Consider the following 20823-nt stretch of genomic DNA (forward strand, 5'->3'; position numbering starts at 1 on the left):
TATTAGTTAACTTCAATGAAGTTGAAGTTGTTTCAGTTGTCTCCAACTCTTTGTGACCCCATTTGGGGTGTTCTTGGCAAAGATACAGGAGTGGTTTCTTATTTCCTTCTCTAGCTCATTTTATAAATGAGGAAACTGAGGCAAACAGGTTAAGTGACTTGCTCAGGGTCACAGCTAGTAAACGTCTGAGGCCGGATTTGAACTTAGGTCTTCCTGCTGCCAAGCCCAGCACTCTATCCACTGTGCCACCTACCTGCCCCAGTGGAGACATAAAGAGTATATAATTAACAAAATTGTGATAAACTTGGAGAGAGACTGAAGTTGCTGGATGATAGAATTGGTTTTTACAATACCAGATGATCTGGAGTGATAGGTTGAATCTGACAGTGAATTTAATAGTGGTCAATGTTTTTCCCATATTTAAGATGAGAAAAATCAGCACAAGTATATGGTGGGAAGGCTGTGACTACTCAGTTGTGTGAAAAAGAACTGAGGGTTTTTTCATTGACTACAAACTCAATAGGATTCAGCAAACATTTGCCAAAACATCCACCAACCTAATGTTGTCTTATACTACATTAATAAAGGCATAGTGTATAGAATAAGGGGAGAGAATTTTGCTCTGCAGTGATAAAATTACACTGAATATTGTTTTCGGTGCTGCTGCATTTTAAAAGGTCTGTCAGCAAGCTTGGAGCATGTCTAGAAGATGGTGGCCCTTGGGTAGGGAACCTGAAACCCTGTCATGTGAGGAACGATTGAAGGAGCTCAAAGAAAGGTGAATGAGTGGGACATGACAGTGCTTTGAGTATTTGAAGACTGCGGTTTTTAGGAACAGGAATAAACTTACTCGGTGGAGCTTTAGATTGAAAGAATTTCAGAGTTTGAGGGGACCTGGAAGGCCATCTTGTCTACCTTGAAAAAAGAATCCCTTCTACAGGATCATGAAGTGGTCATTTGCCCTGTATTGGAGAGATCCACTATTTCTTGCAGCAGCTAGGTGGTGCAGTGGATAGAGCACTGGCCCTGGAGTCAGGAAGACTCATTTTTGTGAGTTCAAATCCAGCCTCATATACTTCCTAGCTGTGTGACCCTGGGCTAGTCACTTCTCCCTGTTTGCCTCCGTTTCCTCAGCTATAAAATGAGCTAGAGAAAGAAATAGCAAACACTCCAGTATCTCTGCCAGGAAAACCCTAAATGGGGTCACCAAGAGTCAGACATGACTGAAACAACTAAATAACAAATTCTTGAGGTGCTAAATTCATACTTCAGACAGCTCTAATTGTTCAGAAGTCTCCCCCAACATTAAGACTGAACCTGCTTCTCTGTCACTTCCAATCCATTTATCTACTCTTGCCCTCTGGGGCCTAGCCGGAAATGTTTAACAGCCATTCATATGTTGGAAGGTAGCTGACATACCCTCACACCCCTGGGTATTTTCTTCTGTCATCAGCTTCTTCGTTTGACCCTCATATAGCCTGCACTCCAGGTCTGTCAGTATTCCAGTTGCTCTCCATTAGACATGCCCTAGGGCAGGAGTTCTTAACCTGGGGTCTGTGAACCAATTTATGAAAATATTTTGGTAATTGAATTTAAATATAATGGATTTCCTTTGTAGTCCTATGTATTTTATACATTTGACAGCATTATTGTGAGGAGTCTTTACTAGATGAGCAAAGGAGTCTGTGACACAAAAAGATTAAAAATCTTTGCTCTAGCTTCTTGATGTTGTTCCTAAAATACTAAGATCAGAACCGAATGACGCACCCCAGGTGTAATCTGACCAGAACAGAACAGGACTATCATTACCTTCCCTTCCTAGTGGATGCTGCCCCTCTGATAGTGCTGCCCAACATTGGGTGAATTTCTTTGACTCCCCCTGGATTCATCATTAGTAGACTTAGAGTCCCTCAAAGCACCAATCTTTTTTGGGTAAAATACTGTTAACCATACCTCCCCTACCTTGTATCAGGACTTTGAATCCAACTATAAAACTTTACATTATCCTTTTGTAGTTTATCTTATTAAATTTCACCCAATGTTCTAGCCTGTCAAGTTAATTTTCAAAGGCTAGAAGTAAGTCCATCAGTGGTTAGAGGTCAGGAGGAGGGGTAGGTTTTAACCCACTAAAAATTAGCTTCCTAATAAAGCTCTCCAAAAATAGAACATGCTTCTTCATTAGGTAGTGCATTCCCAATTACTGGAGATATTCAATTAGGCAAGATTATGATTTGATATGTTGTAAAAGTAATTATTAAATGAAGTAGGTTGGACTGTATCGTTTCCAAGGTCCCTGCCAACTCTAGGATTCCTACAGAGTAACTTAGAATAACTTAATTCTAAGTTTACATTTATCGCTGGAAATAAAAATCAAGCTATATTGTAATGTTGCATTTCATACCATCAGTAACAATAAAACAGTCTGGCCTAGTATTTTGCTGGGGGGGGGGGGGCGGCGGGGCACAGTGCAGATCTGGGCCTGTGGTTTGTGATTTCATCGGTGTAGCCACTGATAAAAATCAGCAAGTCCAGGCTTCTAAGATGGGGAGTAGAGACCCATTGTAGGGTGTTCGTGGGAGTGATGACTTAACAGAATAGGAACGGTTAGCCCTGTGTGCTAGAGGCAGGGAGGCTGGGGCGCTGCTGGGCAGTCATTTAGGCCCTAGAGACCTTAGACTAGCCGTGAGCGTGGGACTGGGGAGTGACGAATGGGAGAAATGGGTTCAGTGACTGCACTGAGGTGGGGAGATTAGGGTCATCGAGTCAACTCCACAGGTTTGAACTCGGATGAATAGAAGAGCAAAGCTGGTGGCAGATCAGGAGTTCCCACCTGGTACCGCCCTTTAAAGTTTCCCAGATATGATCTCATCCAGTCTTTACAACAGCCTTATTAATGGGTTAATTCAGGTGTCATGAGTCTTGTTTTATTAATACAGAGGCAGTGCAGAACAGTGGAAGGAACGCGGGATTGAGAGTCAGGACATGACTTCAGATCTTACTGTCGCTTCTTAGTGTGACCTTGGGTAAGTCACTCATTTTGGGGGGCCTCAGTTTCCTCATCTGTAGAGTGAAGGTCTTTGACAAGATGGCCTCTTAAATCTGTTATCCTGCATTGTGTCATGTGCTGGTAAATAGTGATTACCGAATTAAAAACTGAGTTGGCCAGTGTCTCTGAATATCCACATTGAAATCACAATGTATCAGGAGCAAAATATGTTATAGATGCCTAGGCCAGACCAGACACTAGGTCCCTCTCCTGCCCTTGCAGGTGTTGACAGTCTAGGAGAAAAGCTTACCTCTCTTTTAGAGGGAGATTAAATTGCAAAGGAGACTGTGTCCTGAGCACCATTGGAGGAGAGAGGGATTACTTTGAGCGGAAGGCTCAGGAAAGACCTCATGGAAGAGGTAGTAGTTGAGCTGGGGCTTGGACAAAGAGGATTTCATGAATGGGCAGAGAGGGCAGATGAGAGCATGTGGAAGCCGCAGAAGAGGCTCCAGAGTGAGGAACAGCAAGCGGGCCAGCCTGACTGGAGCATTCGGATCCAGGTTATCCAGAGAAGGGCCTTGAAAGCCGGGGTGGAGCCCTGGGGGAAGCGTCCACTGGAGGAGCGACTTCTTCCTTTATTCCTCCTTCCCGTTGCTTCATGATTTTCCTGAGATTGTGTGCACTGCCCAGGTGCACTATCTCCTGGGTTCAGGTGTTCTCTGTCAGAAGATTCCTGAAATTAGTTTGATTTAGATTTTATTTATTTTTGTGGCACCATTGTTTCCATTCTCTAGTTTGCAACTAATAAAACAATCAGAAAAGTTTAATGCTTTGTAACCAGAGTAGCTCATCACAGTTCCATTGTAAGTCCATAAAGACGCAGTTGAGGATCTGCTTCCCCCCATCTCAGAGAACTTTCTGGGATCTGTCAGAACAAAGTCCAGTAGTCCTGTCATTTGCTTTGGAGTCAGGATCAGAGTGCTCTTTCAGAGTCACTTCTGGCTAATTCTGGGCCTCCTGGTGTTGCAGACCCTGGTACTTTCTCAGTGAGACTCCTTCCCCAGATTTGCTTGTTGCCAAGTCTCTGTAAAATGGTTTCCTTTGCTGATGAAGGGACTTATTTTGCACTCTGAGCACCAGCTTCTTTGGACAGATGTGTTTTCCAATTTGTACTCAGAGCCTTTAGCAAAACTACCCTCCAGAAGCTAGCTGAATGATTATGGCCCTGTGTTGGTATGGAAGGGCCCAGTTAGTTGTATGTGTATAGTTAATCAGAGGGCAAGCTGGGTTTGGGGTGATCAGTTAATACTGATAATGGGGGAGGCATAAGCATGTTTATAAGCAGTCGGGAGTGAGCCCTCAGGGAGAGATTGAAAATAAATGAGAGTGGGGATGACAAGAGGAGCAGTCTCTTGGAGGGGACAGAATGGAATTGGATTGCACCAACAGCTTGGGGGTGGGGTAGCCTTGTAAGGAGTAGGGCCACCTCATCGTGTGACACAGGGGTGAAGGGAGGAGCTAGAGACAGAAAGCATCTGAGTAATAGGTGCTGAAGACAAGGAGAGAAGAGGGGGCCTGTGGCTAATGGCCTCAATTTTTCTCCATAAAATATGAGGCCAGGCTCTCAGCTAGGAGAATGGCAGGTGGGGGAGCCATGCAAGGTTTGAGGAGGGATGAAAAGGTATGGAAGAGGTATGAGGAGAGTATAAAGGGAGGTATAATAAGATTGCCTAGCAGCAGTGAGGGCCCAGTTGAGGTTGCATAATGTAAGTTTTTATTGGACCTAGTTGGAATGGTTGTGTGATTTTCTCCACCACCTTCTTTCAGGAGCACATGTATAGGAGCATAGACTGAACATGGGAGTGATCTAGGGTTGAGACTCTGTAGGCCTTAGTTGTGATGTGAGGAGGATAGGGTTCAAGAAAGGTGGACAGTGTAGAATTGAATTGGTTTATGAAGGGGTCAACATGGGAAAAAGAAGAGAGAGTGAATAGTGCAGGTAGATGGCCAGGGAGAGAATTGAGGGGTAAAGGGACTGGAGGTCACAATGTAGCTGAATAGTATGTTTTGGTAAGGGAAGGCAAAGGGAGAGGTGAAAAGCCAATAGGTTTTGTTTGGATAAGGGTTTTTTGGAATTTTCAGACATGGGGGTGGTACATTTGTAGGTGTTGGCAAGATCAAGGGTATTAACATAAACTTGTGTGTGGTTGAGGTGGGATGGAGTGAATAAGTTGAGGAGCTGAGTGGTTAGGGTGTTTGAGGGAGAGTTATGTATGTTGAAGTCTTCTAGTATGAGGGCAGGAATTGTGTAGGGGAGAAGAATGGGGAGTTGTACACTAAACTCATTGAGGAAGGAAGGGGAATGACCCGGAGGTCTGTAAACAACTACTACTAAGATTTTCATTGGATGGTAGGAAAGAATAGCGTGAACCTCAATGGAAGAGAGATTACTGAGTGATGGAAGTGCAGGGAGAACCTGGAAGTGGCACTGGTGAGTATGGAGTATTTCTATTTGCCCACCTGGACCAGTGAGCCAAGGAGAGAGTGGAGGTTCAACTGGAACTGGAATGGGTGTCCAGGGAGGTGGTGTCATTGAGGGAAGCCAGATTTCAGTAAGAGCTAATGGACATAAGGCTTGGGAGTGGAAAAGATTAATGATGAGGGAAGTTTGGGCCCAATGGAAGGGCTGAGTGGTGCTTGGTTGAGGGGCTTGGGAACGAAGGAGTTGGGTAATGGAGGTGGGGAATGGGATTTGGAAGATGATCTGTAGGGGCTCAGAGTCTCTGGGTTGTGAAGAGTATGACCAAGTGTGAGGATGTTCATCATTGAGTAGAGAGGGCCCCTCTTCTCACTGGAGGTTGGAGATCAGGCTGGAGGGAAGTGCATCAAGAGATGAGAGGCCCTGCTTCACTACCCTTCTTCCTGCTGAAGGTGGAGTTTGGGCAGGAAAAGAGCACAGCAGAGCCAGAACCTACACATCAGGAGAAAGAAGGCCCATTCCCCACCAACTTTTCTCTTCCCTCAAGGGACAAGTACAGCAGGAGATGGAAGGCTTGAGGTCAAAGGTTAGGTCACTGCTCTTTGCACCGGAAGTTCTGTTTCAGACATACTGAGTTTGTGATGTCTATGGGAGACTGAGTGTCAGCAGAGAGCTCATGGCTGGATAAGTATATTTAAAAATCATTAGCTTAGAAATGATAATTGAATCTATGAGAACTGATGGAATCACCAAGTGAAATTGTATAGAGGGAGAAGAGAAGAGTGCCCAGGATTCTGCAGGTTAGTGATGAAGATGTAGAAAAGGGGACTGAGAAGGAGTGGTCGGATAGGTAGGAGAGAACAGTGTCCTCTAGACAGAACCTAGAGAGAAGAGAGTATCCAATGTCAGCCAGTGATCAACAGTGTCAACAGCTGCGGAGAGATGGAGAGGGGCCATTAGATTTGTCAATTGAGAGGTCATTGGTAATTTTGTAGAGAGCAGTTTCTGTTGAATCCTATAGGAGATCAGAAGCTGGACTCCTAAGATTTAAGAAAGTGGGGGGGAAAGGAAGTCCCAATTGTAGACAGCCTTTTCATGGAGTTCAGCCACAGAAGAGAGGAGAGAGGGGGTGACAGCCACTGCATGTAGATGGATCAGGGGAGGGTTAAGGATGGGAGAGGCATGGGCATGCTTGTAAGTACTGGGAAGCAGCCAATAGATGGGGAGCAATTTGATGCAGAGTGAGAGAATTGGGATAATAGAGGGGTCAGTCTGCTGGAGAAGATGATATGGGATGGGATGGGATCACTTGTGTATGTAGAGTTTGCCTTGGCAAAGAGAAGGACCACCTGTTCATGTGAGACAGGATCAAAGTGGAAATTTTGGCAGAAGGCCTCTGGGTGATGTGAGATGAGGAGGGGAGCTCTCAGTGAATGGCCTCAATTTGAGCAAGATTCTCAGTTGAGACGGTAGGGAGAGGAAGCCATGGGAGATTCGTGGAGGGATGGAAAGATTTGGAAGAGTTGCTTGGTGAATGGATAGGCATTAATTAGGGAGGCATGAAAGGGTTGCCTGGCAGCAGTGAAGACTGAGGTTATCTAATAGTTTTGTGATAGACCCATTTAACACGGTTTTATAATGTTCTCTAGGGCCGTTTAGCAGCAAGTGTATAGAAGTGAAGGTGGCAGATGATGGGAGTGATCCAAGGGTGAGACTTCCCAGGGCACAATCAGCAACACTGTAAGGGGGCTGGGGATTTGAGAGAAGGTGATCGTGAATAGTTAAATTGACTGACCCTGGGTCACACTGGGGAAGGGGGATAACGTAGCCAGTGCAGGGGGGATGGTCTGGAAACAACGGCAAGGGATGTGGATGAAAGAACAGCGAGCTATGAGAAGATACCACAGTTTCAGAGTGGGCTCTAGTCATGATTGAAATCTTCATAAGTATTAAAAATGGTTACTTTTTTCTCTTCTGTAGACCTGGATTTTAGGCCTCAATTGAGAGCCAGTTGTGTCTGTCTTGAACTGGAATGCCCTTGCCCATAGGGGAAATTGGAGAGGTTTGGACACATCTTTGTAAAGCTCTTGCTACTCTTGGAAGAACCGGATGAGTCACGCCAGGGAATTCTCTTCACTGAGAGGAATAGGACTTGTTAGGAGAGGCTTACCCATCAGCAACAGTTCAATGGCTGCGGGTCCAAAATGGAAGACGCAACTGAAAGAAATCGTTAGCAAGCTGAGGGTGCTTACTGAATGGCACCTTTGGCTTCTTGGGGTGCAGATGTAGTTTTTTATAATGTTTCAGGCCCACTTAGAGTGCACAACTTAGGATGTGTAATAACATCTTTCATGAGAGGAGGGGCAGAGAAAGGGAGAAGAGGGGGACTTCTGGGGAAATACTTGCCATGAAGCTGATGGTTTATCAGAATGAGAAGATTTCCAAGTTCAGGGGCAGGTGATAAATACCTTTACAGCCGTGAGAAAAAGTCCTTTTAGATAAAATTACGGAGTTGAGGTTGCCATTTTGATCTGACTGCATGTGTCTCTTATCCAGGGACAACAAATAGTTGTTAAAACAATGGTTGAGACCATTCGTGTTGTTGCATCTTTGCATAATTTGTTCCATTTTGTTTCTCCTTACTTTCTGCTGTTAGGCCAACAGGTAGTTAGGGGATTTCTGCTTCAAGATGTAGCAAAATAATTGTGGTTCCTGTCTTTCCTTCACGGTAGTTCTGTATTCAAGACGATCTGTAATTCCCAGTTGCAAGAGCGTCCCACTAACATCTTAGATGCAACATGCTCAAAAAGCAGACCTTAGATTTATTTAAATGTACTCCTCATTTTATTTCTCCATTTCTGTTGAAGATGCCACACTTCTTCCAGTCTTTATAACTTGGACTCATTCTTGGCTCTCCCTTTTCCTTTTTCTCCACTCGTACTCATTGGCCAAGTTCTTTCTCTCCTTCCTCTTCAGTCCCTTCCATCTGCTTCCTCCTTTTCACTGCCATCACTAACGGAGGTCCTTTTACTCTTGCTCAATTGTCGTAGCAACCTCTGAATTGGTCTCTTTAGCTCTGTTCTCTCTTCCCAGTTCATCCACCATTTGTCCAGAGGTTACTCCTACTACACAGTCACAGCCTTATTATTGGAATGGACATCAACAGTCATCTCATTTAACCTGTAGATGAAAGGAACCTCCATTGCCATACACCCAACCAGTTATCATCCAGTTTATACTTCAGGATCTCCAAGCAGGAGAACATTCACCCCCGCCCCCGGGCAGTCCATTCTGTTCTGGACAGTGCTCCTGAAAAACTGGGTGAACTCTAGCCCAAATCGGCCTCTGCGAAACTTCCATTTATTGCTCCTGCTTTTGCCCTATGGACCTAAAGAGAACAAGCCCGGCCCCTCTGACACATGACAGCCCTTTAAGCTCTCATGTTCCCCTTTCTTCTTCAAGCTAAATATGCCCAGTTCCTTTAGCCAGTCTTCTTTTTGGCTTTTGTGACACTTCGTTGTCTCGGTTCTGCTCCTATTGCTCGGACTGCCCTTTCTCAGACTCCTTTGCTGGTTATCATTCATCTCATGCTCCCTAATGGTTCTGCCTCTTTTCTCTCTGCATGCTCTCTTGGTGACCTCATAAGTTGTTATGGGGTTAAATTACCATCTGTATGCATGTTTCATAGACCTTTATTTCCAGCCCCAGCCTTTCCCTGAGCTTCAGTTCCATATCACTAATTATTTATTGGATATTTCAAATTGGATGTCCTAGAGACGCTTCAAACTCCAGCATGTATAAAACAGAATTCATTTTCTTTTCTCTGAAATCCTCCCCTCTTTCAAAATTCCTTGCTCATTTTGAAGGTACCACCATCCTTTCCTATCTGCAGGTTCGTGGCCTTTGTATTGTCAAGTCCTCTCCCTTAGCCCACATCCAGTGAGTTGCCAAATTTTGTGGTTTGTAACCCCTTAAAGCTTACCCCTTCTTTCTCTGTGCACAAGAAAGAAGGAAACAAGGGTTTATTACATGCAAATGTGTGCCAGGCACCATGCTAAGAACTGGGGGTACAAGTAGAATCAAAAAGAAGGATAATTCCTGCCCTCAAGCTTACATTGTGATGGGTGAAGATAATGCACAAAAAGGTACTGAAAAGTGGAAAAAAGTGGGGAATGAAGGTATCTGACATGAGGGCATGGTTTTTAAATCCAGGAAGTCGGGAAAAGGGTCAGGAGAGAAGTGAAAGCAGACCAGCCTTGGCACCCTTTACAAAATGAGGCCCCAAGAGAAACTAGGGGGAGAAAGGAGATGCGATGGGCCTTGTGGAGGGATACTCTAAGGTAAGAGTGGGACGGTGGAATGTTACAGGGTGAGGAGGCCCCAGGCAGGGAGGCAAGGTCCAGGATAAGTGAAAGCACAATTTTGAAGTCCAGGAAGTCAAGAACAGGGCCCTTTTCATGGTTCAGACCCTCCTTACTTGTCACCTAGGTTATTACAGTGGCCTCCTGATTGGCCTGCCAGCCTCAAGTCTCTTCCAGCTCCAGTCTGTCCTTCACATTCATTGCTGCCAAGAGGATCTTCCTAAGAGTAGGTCTGACCATGTCACTTAGTAGATTCCAGTGGCTCTCTGTTGTCTCATGGATAAAATTTAAGTTGTAAATGCCTCATTTTTTGACAGTGTTTGGCACATAATAAGCACTTCATAAATGTTAGTTTTTTTTTTTTTAAGCTATTATCAGAATTCTTCACCACCTGCCTCCTGGCCTCCTTATGCATCACTTCCTGTCCTCTGCTCTGGTACAGCCACATTGTTTTCACTGTCTGGTCCTTGTGCTTTTGAGGTGTTTTTCCCTGCACCTGGCGTGTCCTTCCTCCTTGGCTCCATCTTCTGTCAGGGTGTTGCTCCTTATCCCTGTCCCCCAATGGCTAGTGCCCCTCTTCCCTAACTGCCTTGTATTTATTTTGTGTTGAGTCTGTTTATGTCATTTTTTTGTCTCCTTGTCTCCCCTGACAGAACATGAGCCCCCCGAGAGCAGGGTCGGTTTCTTTGTGTCTTTTTATCCCCAGTGTCAGATATGGCCCCTGGCACAGAATGACAGTTCCACAAATGTGAGTAGCTTGCTGTGTCCAGGGAATGATGGAGAGGCAATTGAGGTTGTAGCAAACCATTTCTTAAAATAGCTTGTCCAACGGTTGTGGAGAAAATGGAAAGGTTTGGACGCTACGGTGACGAGACTATGGAGTGGGAATCTTTTCCTCCTCTGAGTGACAAAGCCACTGGCTGGACTTGGGAGAGTACTCTGTGGTCCAGAGTCTGCCTGGGCCTGGAATGGCTTTGTGAAGCGGGTCCTTGAGCCGACTTGGGAAGGAAACTTGGGATTCTAAGAGATGCCCCATGTCTTTCCGTGTTGGTTCCCCCCACCTCCCATTTCTGCCTCTTGATGACTTGGTTCTTACATGCAGCTTATGCTGAGCGCTACTCAAACACTCGCTAGGAATGATTCTTTCTTTGTCTCATCTCTTATGTGGAATTGCTCATTTCCGGAGCCTGGCATTAGAGTTGTTTATGTACGTGTCTCAGTCCCCTTGGAGAGGTGGCCTGGGAAAGTGATGTGGGATGCCCACAGAGGAGGGGTGAGGGACTTGGGTTCAGATTTCCCTTTGATTCTTACTCCTTGTATGACCTTTGGTCATTGATAAATAGATAGTTGCCTTAAATGAATAGGATGTGATATGCCTTCCTGAAATGCATCTGTTCATAACCAGGGAAATGCCTTGTGAACAGGCTCTGGTCTTCCCTGGATTTGTGATCTCATCAATGTGTTTATTCCTTTCAGTGATGCAGATTGCAGCCCATCTGTTTCTATGGGAGACCAGCTGGAAGGCTGATGTCATAGCCTGAGATCCTGAGCTGGGCTGGTGGTCTATTTTGGAGATGGGTATAGGTGGGAGAGAGATGTGGAGGTAGACGTAACCAGACTTGGCGGCAAGATGGGTGGAGGAGTGTATGGTACTCTGCCACATTCTTCCATGTCTACTCTCAGATGACTGAATTAGCCATTTATATTCTCCTGAGAAAAAATGCATAGAACCATCTTATTTTAGAGAAATTTCTAGATGGCCAACAGATAAGAAATATTAATCTGGAAAGTCTTCCCTCTATTCAGAGAGTATTTTTCATTCCTGGAAGTGAGAGCAGGAGCAAAATCTACTGATAACCCTGACTTTATTTGCTTATGAAGGTCAAGTGTACCAATTCCTGTTTCTCAGGCTAGTGTTTTAATAGCCTTGGGTCTGACTGTGCTGCTGTTCCCTGGTTCTTTGCTGTGGCACTATATGACTCCAGGAAAGAGCTGGGCCTCAGTTAACAAAGAGGCTGCCTTCCAGCACCACACTCCCTGAGGCCTGTATCCTCAGTCTTGATGCCACCTCATGTCAGGGCTCTTGTTGAGTTCTGGATTCAGAGCTGGTTAAGTCAAACCTCTCACCCGTCTCCTCTGATGTGTTTGAAGTACTCGGTCTCTGCTTGAGTGTGTCCAGGGAAGAGGAGCTTGTTTGGGTGGCCTTCTCCGTCTGGAAATGTCTCTGATTGTAGGATGCTTTTCCTTACTCGGAGCCCACGTGTGCCTCCTCATCACTTCTGCCCATAGTTCTCAGTTTGACATTTGGGAGCCAGTATTTTGTTACTCCACCGGAGCAGACCTCACCCTCCAAGTCCACATGCCATCCTGTGGCCAGTCCCGGCTGCAGGACACTCCTGTGATGGGCAGGGGTAGTTGGAAGCAGACTCAGGTTCAGGCTGCCTGAGGCTGGCTTGGATCACAGGCGTTCTTATTACTTCTTCCTAGTACTCAGCTGTGTGTGTGATGGGGTGACTCAGGACTGCAGCCATTCTTCCCAGCGAGGACTGGGAGGAGAGGCTCAGGCAGGACAGCTGTGTTGCTCCTTCCCGTGCAACTCCTTTTTCACCCACATGCCACGTTGTGTCCCAGCACCACATATTTATAGACCAATTAAATCCAAGATAAACCACCCTTTCCTCACTATCAGACTTCCTTAAAAATACTGGCAGGATTTATAGTGCAGACAGTGACCATGCTCAGCTATGCCCTGAAATCCTCATGCAGTGAGCACTTCCCCAGGTTGGGGAGGGGGGCATCCCACCCACATCCCTGTGGGATTATAGGATCGAGAATCCCTCCCCCGTCCCATTTGATAGACAAACTGAGGGCCGTAGGTGGGGAAGGGCTGGGCTGGCCTGCCAGGTGGAGGGGGTGGGACCTGGGAGTCCAGAAGACCTGAGTGACTTCACATGCTGCCCCTGTGTGTGACCCTGGGCAAGTCCCCTTACCTCCTCAAGCCTTTGCAAGATGAGGATGATATGAGCCCCTCCTTTTGTGAAGCACGTTGCAAACCCTAAAGAGTCTGTAAGTGCTCGCTGCTGAGAGTGGGGGCGGCTTCAGCTTCTCGTAGTATCCCAGGTGCCTTAGTGTAGCCCCTGGCACATAGTAGGCTTTCAGTGCTTGCTGACTGCTTCAGTTACTCTTATATTATGATTCCTTTGCCTTGAATTGTTCCCCTTTCCACTGTCACGACTCCGCCCTCTCCCATTCTCTCCAGGTGGTAGACATTTTGACTCTTATCTCTGTCTTTCTGCAAATCTTTCACAGCAACAGGGAAAGGGATAAGCATTTATTAAGTGCCAGCTGTGTACCAGGCACAGTGCTAAGTGCTTTGCACACGTGATCTCATTTAAGCCTCGCAGTAACCCTGTTGGGTAGGTGGTATGATTATCCCCACATTATCGTTGAGGAGATGGAGGCAGACGGAGGCTGAATGACTTGCCCAGGGTCACACAGTGTGTCTGAGGCTGCATTTGAACTCAGATCTTCCTGACTTCAGGCCCAGTGCTCTGCGCTGTGGCGCCCCTTTGCTGCCTCGGAAGCAGGGGTGTCAAACTCAGCTATAGGAGCCATGAATACATAAGGATCCAGGAGCCACATATTGACTTAGAAAACCACAGATTAACATTATCCATGTGTTGTATTTTTTTTTTTGTTAATTACTTCCTAGTTACATTTTAGTCTGGTTGGTCAGTGCTGCTGCTGTGTTTGACACTCCTACAGAGGACCTACCCAGTGCTCTGGAAACCTTCTTCTCACTTTACTGTTTGGGAGGCCCAAGGCATCATTGTACCCTTACGGTATCTCTTGCCCTTTATGCTGGACGTGCTTACTTCTGGAAACATAGCTTTGGTTGCGCTATGCCATGGTGACATATCTTAGATACCTTGCATACCACCAAGGTGTCACCCTGTCAAAGCTCGCAGCAGTTGGAGGATGTGACACAGAAAATAGAAACGAAGAGTAGATGGAAATGACCAGAAGTTCCGAGGCTGTCGTGTTGGGCACAGGCTACGCTTTAGTTCAGGCCCTCGTTGCCTCTTGCCTGAACTGTTGCAGCGGCCTTCTCGGTCTGCCTGGTTGTCTGTCTCCCCATTAAAATGTACGTTACTTGTGAGGAGGGATTGTTTCATTTATTGTGTTTGTGTCCCCAGCACATAGTAGTGCTTCATAAGTAGAGGGTGCTTAATAAATGTGTGTTGATTGGTTGCCTAAAGTATCTTAGCCTTGCTAATTCATGTTCCACGCAGGTGCCAGAGTTTTCGTAAAGCCCAGGTCCAACAAGTCTACCCCCCTGCCCCAGGCTCCGCTGGCTTCCTATTAACTCTAGGGGCAAATATTTATTCTTGGGCACTTAGCACTCTTCACATCTTGATTCCATCCTGCCTTACTGGCCTCCATTTGTATTATTCATTTCCATTTTTTCTCCAGGCAGCCTCCAGCTGCTCTACATGCTGTTCTCGCACTTGACATTCCATCTCTCGCTTTCCCAGATTCCCCAGAGATACTAATCTTTGAGATTTGGTGATAAGCATATGGAATTTCCAAGAATTCCTGGAGATTCCTGAATCAGTTTATTTTGTATTTTTCATAACACATTTTCAAAGAAAATGTTTTCAAAGAATAATTAATAAACAGTAATAAACAATGAATCATTCTTCTATGTTTGGGTTATGCTAAAAGTTCCAGAGGTTTTCTATTTTTAAAAAAAGATATAATAATAAATGTACGGTCTGTTATTGTAAACCAGTATATTATGACAGTGATTTAAAACATCTGGCAACAAGCTGATTTCTTTCATCTTTAAATACTTCTGACGATGTTCATATTCTTTGCTTATTATAGATATCTAACAGATTTGTTTAGTAAATAAATAATAATGTACAAAGAACTGTATAGCCTATAGTGAATAATCAAATACTGGAAAATGGCCCACAGACCTTTTTGGGTAGTATTTGCGTAACATAAGTTTCACATCTCCCAATAAGGTTAACAGCATCATACAGAATCATGTGTCAAAATTGCCAATTTAAGGACTTGTTTCCAAAGTTTATTTCTTGCTTATAGAATGTTTATAGAGTGTACTCTGTTTATTAATATTTATGTTTATTTGCAACAATGACTCATTGTTAGCATCAAACAAGTCTACGAACACACACTTGGAACATGGAGAGAGTTATAAGCAATACCACTTCTTCATGTGTCACAGTTCTGGTGAATGTTGACCTTAATCTTCAGTTCCACATGTTACATTCCCTGCTCTTGCTTTCGATTTAACATTACTGGCTGTCTTTGAACTAGTAACATATCTATGTTGATAAATTTTAATTCTCACAGGAAATTACAATCCTTTTTCCTGATTTCTCAGATGATTTTTCTCAGGACTTAGGAAAACATGCCCAAGAAATGCTGGGAAATTACACATGGAAACACTGTCCAGGACAGGGCAGAGCCGAGATGGCAAAACAACAGGAAGAAGTTTACTAAGCTTTTTCTCCTCCCAAGCTCCTCTAGACATGTCTAGAAAATGCACCAGACCAACCTCTGATGGAGAAATCCAAGACAACATCACAGGGAGTCATTTTTCCAGCCTAAGTTGGTGTAGGCAGAAAGAGATGTGCAGGCCTGGGGTCTGGCTGGGAGCACTCCAGCGTCCTGGGAGGCACCTATGTGGGGCATAATGACAGGTGCCGACTGGTAGTTTTGTTACCCCCTACCCAGTTCTGAGTCAGAGATCCATGGTGAATTGAGGAAGGGGCCTGTGCCCAGGCAGGTGAATTCTGGGATAGGGATCCCACAAGGGAAAATGTAGTGAAGAAGCTTGTTTAGAAGTAAGCAGCAGCTATGACTCCCCAGACCCCAGGAGCATAGGTGGGTTTGAGGTCCACCTTCTTTACCAGTCTGAAGCTTGGAAAGGAATAGCCAGGACAGTAGTCCCATACCAGAGGGGAGCCTAGAGCCTGTCACTGAACTTGCAGAGCTCCCCAGTTGGCTGATATGAACTAGTTCATAAGTAGTCTGCTGTTGCTCAGACCTGGCCAGATAAGGAACTTGCAGAATAGGGGAGCAGTGATGAGACCCCTTTGGGAGCACTGAAAACTTGTCAGGTCCCCAGCCTGAGCTGTCTGTACCTGAGACCCTGGAGTAAACATAACATCCAGTGTCTCAAGAGAGCAGCAAGAGGACCAGTCCAGAACTTCCCTTCAGAAGTGCCCAACCCTCACATCAAGTCCCAAGTCAGGAAGTCAGCTGGAGCAATGAGCAAACAAAAAAAGAATCCCATCATAAAAAGGTGTTGTGGTGAAAGGGATGCTCAAGACCTAAACCCAGAATGACACCAAAACATCTATGTCAAAGGAAAACACAGTGCGAGCACAAATCCAACTGTCATTCCTGGAAGAGATGAAGCATGAATCAAGCTATTGTCATAAGTGAAATGAGAGTTATGGAAGAAAGACTTGAAAAGGGAATTAATAGCATGGTTCAAGAGGTACAAAATCTTACTCAAGAAAATAATTCTCTGAAAATAACAGTGGACCAAAAAGAAGCTAATGTCTGACCCATGAGACAAGAAGAAATATAAAACAAAATCAAAAGACCAAAAAAAAAAATGGAAGAAAAACAACTAGCCTGGGAAAAAAAAGTGAGTCAGTGGATTGCTTTAATGCCATGACCCAAAAAAATGCCAAGACATTTTATTTTAAGAAATCTTAAAAGAAAACTGCCTAGATCTCTTAGAACCAGAGGGCAAAGTGGAAATATAAAGAATCCACCTTTTGAACAAAACTCTCAAATGGAAACTCTCAAGAACATCATAGCCAAAATCTAGAGCTTCCAGGTCAAAGAAAGAATGTTTCATGCACCCAGAAAGAAAGAATTCAAGTATCAGGGAGCCACAGTCAAAATTATATACCATTTAGCAGCAACTATCATGAAGGAGTGGAAAGCTTGGAATATTATATTCCACAAGGCAAAGGGTCTTACTATCAAGAATAGCTTACCCAGAAAAACTGAGTATAGTCCTATAAGGCAGAGAAGGGGGATAGACCTCTAATGAATGAGAGAACTTCCAAACATTCTGACCAAAGACCAGAACTGAGGAGAAGCTTCGAAGGTTAAACATAGGAGTGAAGAGCAACACATAGGTAATCTCAAATGAATAGTCACAGAGAACTAACCATGGATAAGCTGCTTACATTTCAATATGGGCAGATGATCTGTGTGCCCCCTCTAAATCCTATCATCATCAGGGGTCTTTGAGGGAATCTAGTTAGATAGGGCCTAGTAGTTAGGTCTTGATGATCTTAAGAGAGGAGAAGAGGAATACATTGGGAGGAAAGGGAAAGGAAGGTTAGGGAGAGTTACCTCATATAATCCAGGTGCTCAAGTAGACATCTGGACAAATGAGGGATGAGTGGAGCAGTTGACACGTTAACCTTAACTTGTATGAACTGGTCTAAGGAGGGAACAATACACATATACATATGTACATGCATACTTGCATACAAAATACATTTCACCCAAGAGGGAAATGGGACAGAAAGAAGAGAAGGGGGAATGAGAGTTAAGGGAGTGATTAATCCTAAGCAAAACAAACTCTTAATAGAGGATGTTCCAAAATGTAGCTTTCTTTCAGGTGGCAAATAATGGCAGTCTGAGAGATGTAGCCATAAACTGGTAAATGGCCAAACAAGTTACGCTATAGAAATACGATGGGATATCTTTGTGCAGTCAGAAATGATGAAAGGGGTGGTTTTAGAGAAACCTAGGAAGACTTGTATGAACAGATGCAGAGTGCAGTGAACTGAAGTTGGTGAATAATTTATACAGTGATAATACAGTAAAATCAAACAACTTTTATACAATTAGGAACTTGGATTAGTATAATGCCTGATCACAGTTCCAGAGAACTGATGAGGAAACATGCTTTTCACCTCCTGATTGAGAGATAAAGGACTTAGGGTGCAGAATGAGACCTATAGGTTTCTTTTGGCAGATGTCCATGGTGAAATTTGATTCAATTGACTCAAGTAATACATGTTATCCTGAGGATATTTAAGGATGAAATTGAATGGAGGACACAAACCAACTAAAAGTGAAAAAAAAATCTGCAGCGATTTTATATCAGTTTTTTTTTTATCATCAGGAACAGTGGAAACACCATATTTGGACTCTTTACATACTAATCCTGGGTATGCTGCATAAGGAAATGGAACTAAAGAAAACCGATGGAAAGAGCAGCTGGATTAGTCCAAGGATATGCAGAGGAGGCTTGAGGGCATCCTTTCACCCCACTCCACCCACCCCTGAGAGAAAAATTTAAGTAACATTATAGATTGTTTTTAAGATATATGGAAAAAGGGAGAATACCAATGCCTTGGAAAAATCTTAGACTTAATTGTTATCATGGGCTAGCCAGAAAATTTAAATAACTTCTGATGTCTACCCCTGCTCTCATTGCCCAGCATTCCCCAGGCAGTGAAGATTTTAAGAGCATCCTCTCTTCCTTTGAAATTGGTGGACAGGGTTCTTATGAACAGCCTCTACAAGTGCATTTTTTTCAAGTTATGAGAAGGAGGTGAGCAAACTTAAGCAAATGATATTCTTTCTACAGCATGGTATGGCTTTACATTCACGCAGACGACTGAAGGTATAGAGGAAACGATGCTTGGTTTTAACTATAAAATAAATGGTTTTGATTTGATAGGACAGAATATTGCCTTAAAGGTGCTCTTCCAGCAAGGTGTTTCCCATGCATATTTTGAAATCCTACAAGGTTCCTTGAAAACTTTTTTCCACTCTATTAAGTGAATCATAAAACAGAGAAGATGGTTGCTTGCCAGAGGTTTTAGGCAAGGCAGTCTTGGAAGATGTCTGTTATAGAGTCAGTCAACATTTGTTAAGTGCCTACTGTGTGTCAGACACCGTGCTAAGTGACAAGAGATTAGTTATAGATTTGGCTCCCCCAACCCCACCCCCATTTCTGCTGGCAGATAGTATTGTGCTAATAACATCAAGCCCTGGAATGTTTCAGAACCTCCTAATTGGGGTCCATAATTACCCAAGAATTGTTCTTAGCCAAATGCAATCAAATGATAGGACATGTTTGGTACTGTGCAATTCTTAAAACATTATATAAATACTAGTTATTATTATTCACACAGGAAAAATATGAGAAATATCTTTTGCCAAGACTATGTAGTTGGTGGACAAACTCCTAGACCTGGTTATTTAGTACATACAATATGATTCAGGAATGAGTATGGATAGTAAACTTGGCTCAGAATCAAAGAGGAGGAGGAAGAGAGTGGGCTGCATTGCTTTTGGAAAATCTGAAGTGCTTTTTCATAAAACAGACCCATCTTAACATCCCTCTTCTTCAGTAATGACATGGAGCTGCAAGTCCCAAAATACTGTCTCTGAAGACACACACGCACACACACATTTCGCCAATTCTTTGGTATCACAGGAAGTGCTGATATGAATATTTTGGTGTATGTGGGGACGTTGTTCTTATCAGGGACCTCCTTGGTATATATATAAGGCTAGTATTAGAATCTCTGGCTTAAAGGATATGGACATTTTAAGTCATTTTCTTAGCCTAATTCCAAATTGCTTAGTACTTGTAGGATGGTCATGCTGATTCACAACTCCACCAACAATGTACTAGTGTGCTTATCGCATAATCTCTCTGATACTGACTATATCCACATTTTCATGCTCCATTAATGTCCATGCCATGTCAGGTGTCCCCTTTATGTTGGGCAGCCCAGTTTTGGTGGTTTGCAGAGTACTGTAGACAAGTCTTACTGCATGAAGAGTAATGGAGAGATTGCAACACTGTTATGGAGAGAGGACTCATATTTATCACAATCTCAGACTCATCAGAATAGGTTTTCTTTTACATGAGTATTAAGTGAATAGATTTGTGGGATTTTGAATGCTTGTAAATAATAGGAGAGTCCATTAGCTTTGTAACTTTATTTTTCTGTATCTTATCTGTTCCTGCATTATCAGGGATATAAATGGAAATTTGTCATATCAGCCATCTAATGCATTCATCTGTCTTGGCCAGACAAAAGATTTCCACATGCTTACATTCTAATGTCCAAAAGATAGCTTAAGTGTTTTTTCTACCATTCTTTGTTGAACTTCATGAATTTTACAACGATGGCGCTTATGAGTTTGTAGTACGGTTAGTCATTTTTAGACACCCCCCGTGGTGTGGAGGTGATGCTAGGTTCTAGAGGGCTGTGCCAGGAGAGAACAAACCTTGGCTAGCCTGCCAAGGTGGTGAGCCTCAGAGCGGGGGCCTCGTGATGGATTGTTCGTCCTGCCAAATGGAAAGGCCCTCGGGGAGGAGCCTAGTGATGGCCTGCCCTTAGGCTGAGCCTCCCATCTTTCAGGACAACCCCTCACCCCACTGGCTGCCTGGTGAAGGATTATCTGCTACGGCAGCTCTCAAGCATTACGGATAGCGTCGTGGAGGAGTTCCACCGTGTAGAAGTAGCCAGAGTGATGGGTTGCCGAGTACTGCACAGGACATGTGGTTTCAGTGGTTTCAGTCATGCATGAATCTGGATAGCCTTGCTAGTTATCGTGGCTGAACCCAGTGTCTTTGGCATCTGAAATGATAGGGTTTGGGGTGAATTCTTTTTTCTTTAAATTTTAGGGGGGCCTGTTGATCATGTTTAGGTTGAACATACATAGAAATGTTTGCAGTTGATTGATTCAGTGTTTATTGTTCCTTTCAGACTATTACTTGGTTATTTAAATAGTCTGAAAAAATTAATACATTTTCTAAAGATATCCAGGTTAATGCCTGCATAGCTCAGAGCCTGGTAAGGTCAGTTATTTAGTAGCAGAGAAAAAGCTGAAGTAAATGTCCATTTTTCATAACATGTTATTTACCTTTAAGAGTCCATGGTATAGCAGATAGAGTGCTAGACTGAGAT

General features: G+C 44.0%; 1 protein-coding gene across 2 annotated transcripts in view; it reads left to right on the forward strand.

Annotated features, from left to right (window-relative positions):
• ATP2C1 (ATPase secretory pathway Ca2+ transporting 1) overlaps positions 1-20823 on the forward strand; it is a 108141-nt gene that overhangs the window by 11227 nt on the left and 76091 nt on the right. Inside the window, exon 1 of one of the 2 annotated variants that reach the window (XM_036759226.1) lies at positions 3003-3023. The exons of the other annotated variant lie outside the window; for it this stretch is intronic. The gene's annotated coding sequence lies outside the window, so the exon portion shown is untranslated. Of the gene's footprint in view, positions 1-3002; positions 3024-20823 lie in introns of those variants that run through there. 2 annotated transcript variants of the gene reach the window in all.

This window comes from Trichosurus vulpecula, chromosome 5 (assembly GCF_011100635.1).
Source record: "Trichosurus vulpecula isolate mTriVul1 chromosome 5, mTriVul1.pri, whole genome shotgun sequence".
NCBI lineage: Eukaryota > Metazoa > Chordata > Mammalia > Diprotodontia > Phalangeridae > Trichosurus > Trichosurus vulpecula.